Source organism: Balaenoptera musculus, chromosome 5, assembly GCF_009873245.2.
Source record: "Balaenoptera musculus isolate JJ_BM4_2016_0621 chromosome 5, mBalMus1.pri.v3, whole genome shotgun sequence".
Classification (NCBI taxonomy): Eukaryota; Metazoa; Chordata; class Mammalia; order Artiodactyla; family Balaenopteridae; genus Balaenoptera; species Balaenoptera musculus.
In genome coordinates, this window is record NC_045789.1 from 33,584,054 (window position 1) to 33,597,322 (window position 13,269).

A 13,269-nucleotide genomic window follows, 5' to 3' on the forward strand; every position below is an offset into this window, starting at 1 on the left:
GCACAGAAAAAAAAACCAATAAAGCTGAGCCCAGCTCTTTAAAAAAAAGTTGATAAAACCGACAAAAAATAAAGAAGTAGTTTATCGTGGTTCTAAAGGAAAGACGAGGGTTTTTCTTTTACTTTTTGAAGGCAGAATTAATTAATCCACCACCATCACCAGCTTGAGCTCTGAATGGAATGTTAGCTCTGACTCTGGGGGGTGGCTAAGTCCTCTGGACCCTGGATAAGCTTTCATTAAAGCAACTGTGTTTGAAACAGTGAATTTAAATTCATCCACCAGACAGAATAGGGCACCAGAAGTGGAGAAGAAAGCAAAATGACGAGAGTGCTGTTGAGAAGCAGCTCTTGAGAGAAGAAATGCAATTCCTTAAGTCTCCCTTGGAGACAAGATGATAAAAATATTAGAACAACCAGAGTGGGGTCAATGACCCTGGTTCACTCTCCTCCCTCGGCCTTTCTCAACCCCTCACAGCTACATCTGCGGGGTGTCCGCACTCCAAGACTCAGGCTTATTTTACTTCCTGAGCAAGCCTGATGAAGGAGGCTGTCACCTCTCACTCCAACCAGTGGGGCCCGGGGACCCGTTAGGACAGCTTCTCCTTTTACTGCAGCCGGAACCAAACTCCCCTTGTGCGGGCCTGAGTCCCTCTGAGCTCACCGCTCCGTGCTGCCCTCCAGAGAGACATGTCCCCTGGGTCTTGGGATGGATCACTTTGGAGGCTCTTGATTTCTTCTCTGTTCCTGCTCTTCTAGGACTGTGTAGCTAAGGTCTTGAGAGCTTCCATCCTTCTGGTCCATTTCGTCTTCTAGGGACTGAATTCCATGCTTGACCCCAGGGTAGGGTCCTATCAAATGTGACAGATTTGGTGGCATTAGAACCACAGCCTGCCTGAGCATTTGATCGACATCTGAATTCCTTGCTGCTGTGCCCAGGTCCCGTCTGCATGCCCGGGAGAGCTGAGTACTGTGTCATCTTGGACGCTTGCTCTGTAGTCCTCCCCATACTCTCAACTGTCCGGGCCTGGCTTCCTCTTGGGCCTTCTTGCCCTGAGTTGTCGAGAGTCTAGCGTGCTTCCCATCTGGCGCATTCGACGTGCAACCTGGAGTAAGCCGTGCAACTCTGGAAAGTCTGGAAGGAAGAGAGCAAATATTTTGCAAACACAGTTAAGATAGGACAATGTGTACAGATATGTTTAGACCTCAGATTTAGGTAAGTTTAGGATTAGTTAAGTTCATTCACTGATTCGTTCATGTGTTCATTCAATAAAAAAATTGAGAGCTTATTAAGTACCAGGGCTATTCTAGGTATTAGGGATATAGCAGTAAAGACAAAAATACATATCCTTATGAAAGTTATGATCTACCAGGGAAGGTAGATGATAAACAAGATCAAGTGAGGAAAAAAATATACATGCCAGGGAGAGAATAAAGCAGAAAAGCAGACAGGCACTATGGGTGATTGTGGTGGTTTTAAACAGTGAGGGGAGGCCTCACTGAGAGGGTGACATTGGATAAAGACCTGAGGGATGTTTAGGGAGTAACCCAGGCCATGTGGGCACCTGGAAGAGAGTGTTCCAGGTGAGGGAACAGCCAATGCTGAGGCTCTGAGGTGGGAGTATGCCTAGTGTGTGATAGGAGGCTGATGGGCTGGAACAGAGAAAAAGAGAGGGAGGTTGAGGAGGGAGGGCTTTCAGAGCCCGTGAAATGAGTGTATTGTCAGCTCTGGCTGCTACAACAAAATACTATAGGGGGGGACCCTAAACAACAGACATTTATTTCTCACCGTTCTGGAGGCTGGAAGTCTAAGATCAGGGTGCCAGCATGGTCAAGTTCTAGTGAGGGCCCTCTTCCTGGCTTGCAGACTCTGCTGCCTTCTTGCTGTGTCCTCACATGATGGGAAGAAGCTCTGGTCTCTTCTTATAAGGGCACTAATCCCACCAGAGGGCTTACCTTCATGACCTCATCTAACCCTCCTTACCTCCCAAAGGCCCCACCTTCTAGTACTATCATGTTGGGGATTCGGGTTCCAACCTATGAATTTGGGGGAGCGGGAAGACATAATTCAGTCCATAACAGGGAGCTACTGTGGGGTTTTCAACACTAAGAAAATGGATTCCAAAGTATTTTACCTTCCATTAAATCAACAACTACCTGTCTCAATTTTTCCACATTCCATCCTGGACATTTTGCACAGGAGCTCTTCAGGGAGCTGGAGTGAATTTTCCTTAAGGAAACCTGGGGCTCCGCTGGGCACTACTTTGGCAGTTCATGAAAATCTCTGTTTTTTCATGCAGCAGAGAGAGGTGCTTTTCGGCTTATAATGTTCAACGACGTCAGCTTTGAAGTTTTTCTTTGGTTCTACTTCTGCGGATTAAAAAAAAGTCAGCAGTGGGCCACCTGAAAAGATGTTTGGGTACCCCTTTGACTATAGATTAGACCAAGAGGCTCCAGCTTCAGACAATGTTAATCTTAACCCAGGCTAGATTTATTAGGCTGCCTGGCATCTGAGATCGCAGATAAGCACATTTTCCACTCTCGCTTTTGCTGTATTAAGCCTCACAGGGAAAATTTCTAAAGGTTCAGAAGAGAAATTCTCCAACTGTAAACCACATAAGCCTTTCTTTTCAGGCTTGTCTCTTTTTTCCCACCTTCTTTTAAAAGTACAGTAATGAAACCATCTTCAATGCCCATCTGGATTCATCTGGAAGCCTGATCAGTGAACTGAATTATCTTCATTTTTTAAAAAGCAAGTGGAACTATTTGTCCAGAACCGGAAACTGTGCATTGTGATGACTCCGTATAATGCACAGAGAGGCTGTCACAGCACAACGGCGCAACCATGGCAGGAAGGTGAGCGGGTCTCTGCACTCTGTCCCAGGGCCCTAAGTGTACACGTCAAATAGTAATGAGCAAAGCCCCACCGTCCCAGATCCAGGAGTCCTGTAGGATTCTGGACCAGCCACTTGTGCACACTTCTGAGTGGGGCTTGTTAGATCTGAACTCGGTCCAGTCGATCTGTACGGCTGGTACCCCGGCCCAAGCCCGGGGTCAGCTGCAGCACCCCCCTGGTACCAAGGCTGTCTCTCCAGGGGCCAGCGTTCAAGTGTTCAGCAAATGTTTGCTGTGCGTTTGTGTGGCAGCATTGTCCTAGGCACTGGGGCTACAGTAGGGATAACAAACAAATATCCCTGCATGCATGGAGCTTACGTTCTAGTGGGGGCAACAGATAATACCTGACCCTGGCCTGGAGTTCTGGGGTTCCTGTGAATCAGAGAAGAGAGCAGGACCTCTACCCAGACCTGAGAGCTGAAGTGGACTGAGCCAGGCTCTGGGGCCTGGGAGCGGTGATGGGTCAGCCAGGCCTGCCCCAGAACTCCTTGGTCTACAGAAGGATTTGCCTCCATGAAGTCCTCTGGCCAGGAACACTTTTTAGAACCTTCTGGTTGCAGGCCTCCAACCTGCAAAACTGAAGACATTGTTCACTCATGGAATCCAGGATAAAAGCAGCCTAAATTGCCATGATGATTGAAGAATGACAATCTGAGGTAAAGGGCTGATGAGAGGAAACTGGGGGAAGGCAGCAGCAGAAGAGGATGAAAAAAGGAGCCGGGAGATACGGGCTTTGGGAGGGAGGGTAACAAGACTCCGAGAATCTGTTTCCTTACCCCTCCCAGAGCTGCGCCCCACGGTTACACACACCTCTAAGGCCCCCTCAGAGCTCCTGTAGCCCTTACGCCTTAAACAAAGTTCAGAATGCACCAGAAAACAAACTTGGTGTTTTATCATGACATGGATGATTTTATCTCCCCGGATAATGACTTAGTATCCCAAAGCTTTTAGAAGGCTAGAAGCAATGAGGCTCAAAGCCCAACAGCTGTTTCAAACCCATTAACAACTTGATTTTAGCCTCGCAGCTAATGCTTCTGATGGAGATAGCATGCACGTACATCTATGTCTGATGCTTCTGTCATTATAAATACTTGTGAAAAAAATAATGGGGCTTGAAGGTTGGAATCGTATGTACAATTCTGCTCTGAATTCCAACACGTGGAGTTTTTTCCACACCATCAAGCAGTGCTCTGACACCAGCTGGGTGCCCTACAGTTCAACTCAATTCTGACACTACCTACCTGGAGACGGTGTCCGATCCCACAGGTAAAGGGCTCCTCCCACAGGACTGCTCGCATCCCACTTATGATGCCAATCATGAGTCCTGGTTGTCACCTGTGCTTCTGACCAACTGCTCTAAGTAGGAGGTTCCCACAACCCCCTCTTTGGGTTGGATTAATTTGCTAGAGTGGCTCACAGAATTCAGAGAAACATTTTACTTACTGGATTACCAGTTTATTATAAAAGAATATAACTCAGGAAGAGCCAGATGGAGAGATGCACAGGGCAAGGGGTGGGGAAAGGGCGTGCGTGGAGCTTCCATGCCATCTGAGCTGACCACTCTCCCCAAATCTCCACATTCACCATTCACCGACCTGGAAGATCTCCAAACCCCATCCTTTTGGATTTTTATGGAGGCTTCATTAAATAGGAATGATTGACTAAATCACTGGCCATTGGCCAGCAATTCGACCTCCAGCCCCTCCCTCTCCCTGGAGGGCAGGGGGGCGGGACTGATGGTTCCAACGCTCCAATCACAAGGTTGTCTCCCCTGGCAACCAACTCCCATCCTTAGGTGCTGTCCAAAAGTCAGCTTATTAATATAAATTCCAGCGTGGTTGAAAGCGGTTTGCTTTGAATATCAAGACAGCTTTATTGCTCTTATCACCTAGAAATTCCAAGGGTTTTAGGAGCTTTGTGCCCAAAAGAGGATGAAGACCAAATGTATATTTCTTATTATAAATCACAATATCACAGTATGTGAACCTCAGAACTGCACCATTAGGGAGGGCGAGGGGACCTCTGCTGTGGGGAGCAGAGGGGAAGCCCAGGGGTAGTGAGAAACCTAGGCAAAGGTGTGGGTATGTTGGGAGCCAAGGGGGAACTTGTCACTCCAGAATTTCATCTAAAACCTAAGACCGGAAGTAAAAGGCTCTAAATCAATGACAATCTAAGTTCAGGAAAGCACCAACGATTGTGGCTGCCCCTCACTAGGACCTGGGGGGGATAGGAAAGTGCAGCATTTGGGAGGGGAGAGGAGGGATGTCCTCCGTGTTCCCACCTAAGGACTGGGCTGGCCGAAACTTCCCCCTTCACTGAATTGTTTGCAGCTTAGGGAGAGGCAAGAGAGAGATGGCCAGGTAGAGAGGGGAGCAAGGGCATCCTTTGTGGTTTCTGGTCTCTGGGAGTACTGAAGGTAGATCCGAAACACATCAGGAGGCTCTGGAGGTGGGGCTAGTAGAGGGGAGATGAGCTGGAGGGTTACAAATTTGCAAGATATTTGTGGATAGCAGAGGAATACTGCAAGGTCACAAGCTGGTGGTTCCCTGGAAAATGTACTGATTCTTCCAAAGAACCACATGGCCGACTGCTGTTTGTCTATTATCATCTACTCTCACTTTTCTCCTTTCTAAGAGAACTCCAAAACTTCTGGAGGGAGCAATATACCTGGCTAAAAACTACATTGCCTAGCTTCTCTTGCAGCTCATGTTGTTCAAATAAGACAGGTCTAATAAGACAGTCAGTGTGTGGAAGCCTATTGGGGTGTTCTGGGAAGGTTTTGCTTTCTTGTCACAGGCAAAGTCCTTTCTTCTCTTTACTCTTTTCCTCTTTCTTATTTCTTGGAACTTGGATGAGTTGGCTGGAGCTCCAACAGTTGTTTTGTGAGAATGAGGATAAGTCATACTCTCAAGATGGTAGAACAACAAGTCAGAAATAGCTTAAGTCACAGACAACTTTGTGGAGCTACTATACCAGCCCCAGACTATCTACTCTTAGACTTCTGATTACCCTTTTCTTACTTAAGCCACTATTACTTGGGTTTCCTACCACCTGTAACAACATTTGATTCCCAATGACACAGACACCCACTGCCTAACAAAGCTGCTGCCACCTATCTACATAGAGCCCACAGGCAGTGAGTCAGATGCAGTTAATGACTGACCCCAGAGAAGGGCTACAACTCCTCCACATCAGCAGCATAAAGTGAAATCCCTGCCTCCCATTCCTTGTTCTTGTCTCAACACCCAATGGAAAGGGAAAGAGTATGAGTTTAGACTCCCAGCCCCCACCACCAGATGACTGCCCCTCGCTAAGCCTCTGGGGACTCAAATCCGGTCCGTGTGCCGTGAGCTTTTCAATTATTCTTAAAAACTGAAAGTGACTGTTTTAATAAGCAGAAGTCATTGTCAAGTTTCGAAATCAACTTGAGATGTTGTTAAAAGAGCTACTGTCCAGTAGGAAAATGGAGTTCGACTTAGCAGAGTTGGAGACAGTTTGGAAAAATTAAGATGATTTCATTTTCGTACCCACATAGAGTTAAAACATCCCAACAAACTGTTTACCAAATAAATCTGCTTAATTTCGATTGCCTTAAATCCATGCCACATCTCTACGTACTGATGTGGACAAGTTTCCAAGGTAGAATGTATATTCAAGGGGGCGTGGGCACAAGATACAAAACAGAGTATAAAGTCGACTACTTTTGGATATTAAAAATAGGCAAACAAGAATTTATACTTGTATTTACATAAAGAGACCCTGGAAGCATACACAGGATTCTCTACAGGGTGGATGGGAATGAGTGGGAGCAAGATTTCTCAGAATACACGTCTTTGTGCAGATTTGATTCTTGAATCATATGAATGTATTAGAATTTTAAATTAGAAATGTTAGTGCCACAGAGTATTCAATATTCTTGTAGAAAAGACATGTAGAAGGTCATAAGATGACTAAAATAGGAGGCTTTAAAACTCTCCCCTCCATATACTTCAAATAATGAAATCAAAGTGTTTGCCTCATTTCTAGGCAAGTAGCTCTTCACCCCCAGCCTACACCCTGGATTTGTGAGACGGGGAGGTTTTGGTGAGCTGTGAGTTAGTGGCAACATCGGGAACCAAATAAGGAGCCTTAGCTTTTGTTTGAGGGAAAAAAAAAAAAACTGGTTTGTGATGATAATTGGAAGAAGTAATAATCAATATATTACTAGATATAATTTATATTTTATATATTATAAATATAACATATATATTATATTATATATATTATATTTATATTATATAAAATATATATTATATAATATAATATTGACATGTAATCTATTATATATGAATATATATATTCATATATAATAGATTATATAATATAATATTGACTTGTAATGTCAATATTATATTGACTATATTATATAATATAATATTGACATGTACTCTATCATATATTAATAGAAGATTTAATAAGTATATTAATATATATTATATTATACATATAATAATATATATAATATATTACCGCAAATAATTTTTTATTAACTTATTTAAAAAATTTTTTGTGATCAGACTTTCTGTACCTAAAAGAAATTTTCTGCAGCTAAGGGAAATTTTCCTGCAGAAATATAGCACTAGTGAGAAATCTAACAATTTTGTTTATTTAAGGCAAAGGTTGGCAAACCATGGCCTGTGGGCCAGAATTGGCCAGTTGCCTATTTTGTTATGGCTGGTGAGCTAAGAATGGTTTTTACATTTTTGAATGACCACATTTTACATGGTTATATAAATGCCTAGGTAATAGCCATTTTGCCTCTTGGCCTGCAAAGACTAAAATATTTATTATCCAGCCCTTCAGGAAAACATTTGCCACCCCAGATTTAGGACCTTTTGAGACCCATTTTCAAAATTTTGCTCTAAAATATGTAGTGACAACTGAGACCAACCTCTGACCAAACACATCCCAACAAAAACATAAAAGCCATTGAGTGATGGATGAGGCAGGGCTGGCTAGTCAGGACATACAGTTTTTGCTGGGTGGGGCAGCATTAGGCAGGACACACACACACACACACACATTTCCCATGTTGGAAATGGGAAAATGGGAAAATATTGCTCTTGGCTGGGTTTTTCTATTGCACAAATTCCCCATTTGGTGTCCAAAGCTCTGAAGCCACAAGATATAGTTGGGTTTCATTCCAACTGCCACACACAGAAGGCCTAACATGCATAACTCAGTGTGTCACTGGCCCATGACTGTGGCCCTTAAATACAGAAATGTGACACATGTCAGCCATTGCAATGGGGTTCTGTGGCTTTAAAGAGGCTTCTGTATTGTGTGTGCATCTAAGTAAGTGGAACTCGACTCATCACATCTTTTTCAGCAATGAAATTGTAACAGCATGGACCCATCCATCATTGTGTCATCCTTACGAAAATGGTTTTCAGTGGTCAACTTGCCATAGTTAATTAGTCTTCTGATGTATGAATAGTCAGAAGCAAAGCGACTTTAAGAGCCAGGTTTTCAGATACATTAAGCGGTGAACTCTGCAGGTATCTGATCTTTCCCGCCTTTTAATTAGAGCCCTTTCATCCAAGAGGGAGAGTGTCTGTGTGCTTAGAGGTACAGCTAGCCTGGTTCCGCCTTCTGTTCTCAGTTTTGGTGCTAACTCATAGCAACCACGAACAAGCCAGTCTCGGAGGCTCAAATATGTGAAATCCAGGAAGTTCTAGAGTAGAATGTGGTTAGCTGATGGCTGTTCAAATGCAGATATCATGAAGTTTTATGTGAAAGGGAGTGTATCAGATACTGCTAGGAGACCCCAAAATGTAGGGATTTAAGAAAGAAAGCAACCATTTGTTTAGCTCAAGATTCTGCAATTAGTCTGTGTTCAGTGGGGGCTCCTCAGGCATCCAGTCCGTGGTGTGTTTGTGTGTTGGTACGTGGTTTTGCTGATGTTGGCTGGACTCCCTCACCTGTCTTAGGACTTGGCTGGGATGATGGGGCTACTCGACTCTGGTCCAGGTAGTTTCTCATCATCCAGCAGGCTAATTCAAGATGTTCAAACTGCAGAGACAGGAGTCTCTAAAGATGTAGTGGTTGTATGCAAGACCTCTTGAAGCCTGGGCTTGGAACTGGCAAAATATCACTTTCATAACTTTCTAGTGGCCAAAGCACGTCACAAGGCCAATCCAGATCCCCGGGGTGAAATACCCTACTCTTGATGGAAGAAGTTTCAAAGTCACACTGCAAGGGCATGGATACAGGAAGGGGAAGAATTGTGGCCTTTTTTGCCATCTATCACTGGGAGCTAATACATTAAGGAACATGTGGAAGGCGTCCCAGCAGCCGTCTGCTGACAGAGCAGGTGAGAAGGGAAGAGGTCTGGATGCTAACCCAGTAACCGAGGGAGGAAGATTACACCTCTCTGGTTGTCCCCAGGCCTCGCATCCTCGGGGAAGTTGGACCTGCAATGGATGGATGAGTGTGTGAGCAGTGCCTGTCTGGGTTTTAAGTTAATTCAGAAAAGAAAAGAACAGGGGTATTTTCCCACATACATTGGGAACCCAAGAGTGCATAAGGGCTCTGAGTGTGATAGCCTAGTGGAGAGGAAAGCGTCTGCACCCAGGGAAGGACCCTCACCCTCAACCAAGAAGCGGTGCCATTTGATGCTATGAGCACAGCGTTACTTGGCAGACATAACCAACTAACAGTTTAACACCTTAATAACTGTGTGACTCTGGGAAAATCACTTAACGTCTTTAAGCCTCAGTTTTGTCATCTGTCAAATGAGGATAACAATATACACCTCCAAGTGTAGCTGGGGCGATTAAAGGAGCTAACACATGTAAAAAGTCTAAGGCAGGGACCTCCCTGGGGGTCCAGTGGTTAAGACTTCACCTTCTAGTGCAGGGGGTGTGGGTTCGACCCCTGGTTGGGGAGCTAGGATCCTACATGCCTCGGGGCCAAAAAACCAAAACATAAAAGAACAGAAGCAATATTGTAACAAATTCAATACAGACTTTGAAAAAAATGGTCCACATAAAATAATCTAAAAAAAAAATGTCTAAGGCAATATTTGGCATAATGTTAGCGCTCACTGTTAACTATTCTCCTAACCTTTATGACTGCTGAACCTTCATTGATGATCCACAATCTCCTCTTGCGATCCTGGCCACACCTCTGAGCTCTCCTCCTGGTAATTTAGACCATCAGTTTCACGTGAACATCTCACTTGATTCAAACTCAACGCGCATTAAAGCTAAACAAACCTGTCCCTTTAAATCCCTTGCCTTTCCTGACTTTTCATATCTGTTCATTCAAAGCCATCATTTAGCCACCTGGATTTGTCACTGTGGGGTTACCTTGGATTCCTTAATTTCCTTCAGGCCTCTTATCCAGTTATTGCACAGTGTGGAATGTCTCTCCCGTCCCATATTCCCGACTAACTGGCAAATCCGAGTTCCTCTCTTGATGCTTTGAGGACCGCGCTAGAGTTCTTACCAGTTTCCCTGCCTCCAGGCTCTCCACACTTTCATCCGTCCCGCACATTCTTGCAAGATTCATTTTCCAAAAGACAATCCCTGGCTCCAAACTGCAAATGGTGCCTCATTACTTACAAGATGACATCCAACTGCTGAGTCTGGCATTCAAAGCCCCCCACAGTCTGATCCCAGTTCCCCAAGACTCCAAGGAGATTCATCTTGCATTATAATTATTTACATACCCATCTTGTGTTCCCTGTAAGAGTGTAAGTCTCTCCAGCAAGGGTCAGGACCCCACGGTCCACGGACAAATTCTACGGGGCCCACACAGCCTAAAATATTTACCATGTGGCCCTTTACAGATAGCTGACCCCTGATCTACAGGGTGGAAGCATGTCTTATACGACTTCATTTGCCCTTCAGAACCGCGTACTTTTCAATAAACATGTATTGAATGAATGTTCCACGTACCGACCCCTAAGCACCTGTGTCCTTTCTTGTTCCCATAAATTTGCTCCTGTAATGGAAGCCCTTCCCCTCTTTTGTCTACCTGAATAAACTTTTCTTAAACTCTAAGGCCCATATCACATTCTCTGGGACGCCTTTCTGATGGCTTCTACTGAGTTCTGTGTTCCAGTAATGCTAACCTTTGTCATCTGACACTTAAGCTTCTGGTTCCAGTTAGTTAGTTTTTTGCATCCGCGAGGGTCATGATCCTGATGGACACCCATTCCTACCCGTGGCTAGCTAGCCTCTCCCCTTCAGAACTCAACGTTTTACCTGGCCTGGGAAGTTTTCTCTGCCCAACCAGCTGAGTTAGGGGTCCCTTCCTTGTGCTCCCACAGCTCCCTGAACTTTCCCATTGTGGCACTTATCTTTGTTTACTGTAATCATTGATTTACTTCTCAGATTCTCCACATGTGCTGTGAGCCCATTTACATTTGGGTCAGTCTCTTACTCATGGATATATTCCCAGTACCTGGCCTGGGGCCTGGCTCGTGGAGATACCCAGTTAATATTTTGGAATAAATGGTTGGTCAATCAATGGCCGTTGATTGACTTCATGGTTGATTAAAATATCTGGTCCTGTTCCTTGTGCTCCCCTATTTGCATACTTCAGTTTTCTCTTCTCTATATGTAGAGGCATTTCTCTTACTTATGTATCAATGGGTAGTTTGTCTCTCTGGATATTAGTAAGTAACTGTTAAACTTTATATGACCGAGGTTATCAGGCTAAAATTGGGGTACCCTGCGACATACTAAGCATGGAGATGCCCAGGTCTTTGCTGAGAATGCTAAGTGCCTTTTTTTTCAGCCCACAGTTGTCTTAGACAGTGGGCTACTAACCCCCCAGGGCTCTTCCTCTTTAGGAACTAAGCATTCCTCGGACAGCCTGATGCCGAATAAAAAGCTCCATGACCAAATGACACACACTCATGGCCACCTTTGCAGATCCAGCCTGAGCCTGCTCAGAGCACCACACTCACCTGGTATAAAATAACACCAAACGTTTGGACTTGGACACCCTTTGCCGAATGTTGGAGTATCAGAACAAAGCACAAGGAAGGGGCGCACGGTATCAGGAATGGAAGACGGCACGCTGGAAACGGTTCAGGCGCCACACGCGAGAAGTAGGAGCTTCATTCGGCAGACAGCTTCCTTCCCACTCTCGAGTCCCCCGACCCCCTCCCGTCACCCAGCTCTGCTGCTTGGGCACCCCTCCCCCCCCCCAACAGCGTCTCTTCTGAGCGCGTGATATTGCAATCACGGTCCTCTTAGCTGTCCATGATCAGTTTCCTTTTTGGGGGGTGGAGGTGGGGGATGCACTGTTCCACTCTTAATAGAGAAATCACCAACGATATATCCAAGAATCATTTAAAAATATCATTAACTTGTGAAGTCCACAATGGTTTATAATGTACTTACATGTACGTTGCTTCATTAGATTCTCAAAACTGAGCAGCATAATTAACATACTTTTCCCATTGACAAATGTGGAAATTCAAGTTTTTAAAGGCTTAGCTAGCTCTGATGAAAGATTCAGCAATACCACAATATATATAACTAACAAAAATGTTGATGGAAAGGATTACATCGTGATCAGTTTCTTAAATGCAGATAAATTAGAGACAGGTTGTAAATCGGTCAGCTTCATCAGCCCAGATCTTCTTGCCATAAAACTTGGTGCATAATAACCAAGTTTCCACGCTCTGTACGTGAGCCCTCTCCTACAAAGTTAAAGTGGAAATGAGGTACAGAAGCTCATCTGATCAGACAGTGAACAGACATTTGGCATTTTAAAAATGCCTTTTAAATGTCTAGATAGATGGTATATTACCCTGTAGCCTTTTCAAAATCTGGGAGACATGCCACGAATGCCGTTGCCTAAAAAAGCCAGACCTAGAATCACCCCCCATGTGCCCGGCTGAGAAGGGCAGCAACCTGGGCGTCTCGGGAGCAAAATGTCCCCACTCCGCTCATGGGGTACCTGTTTCTGCAAGATGAGAAGAGCCAGCAGAATGCTTTGCTCATGATGTTTGCCTGATTGGTCGTGTGACACAGACAACGCAGTTTGGCCGCTAGAACAGTATTCGGGGTGGGACACTTACTCCGTCGAGGGCAGGTACCCTCGTTGCCTTAAATGAGTGGTCAGGATTGTAGGTTCAGTGGAAACAGGGACGTTCATATAGAACCCGATGGCCCAAAGACAGTCCCTAACTCCTTCACCCACTGCCACGTGCACCTGCATACCCCCAGGGGACCAAGCAGAGCAAGAGATGGGTCTGGTATTAGTTGGAGCTTCCCCAGAGGGGAATGATCACAAGGCATGTGGTGATTGTGATACCGACCAGGGTTCTTGGCCTCCTTAATCAATAGAAATTGACTAGAGGCCAGGAAAGAAATTCAGG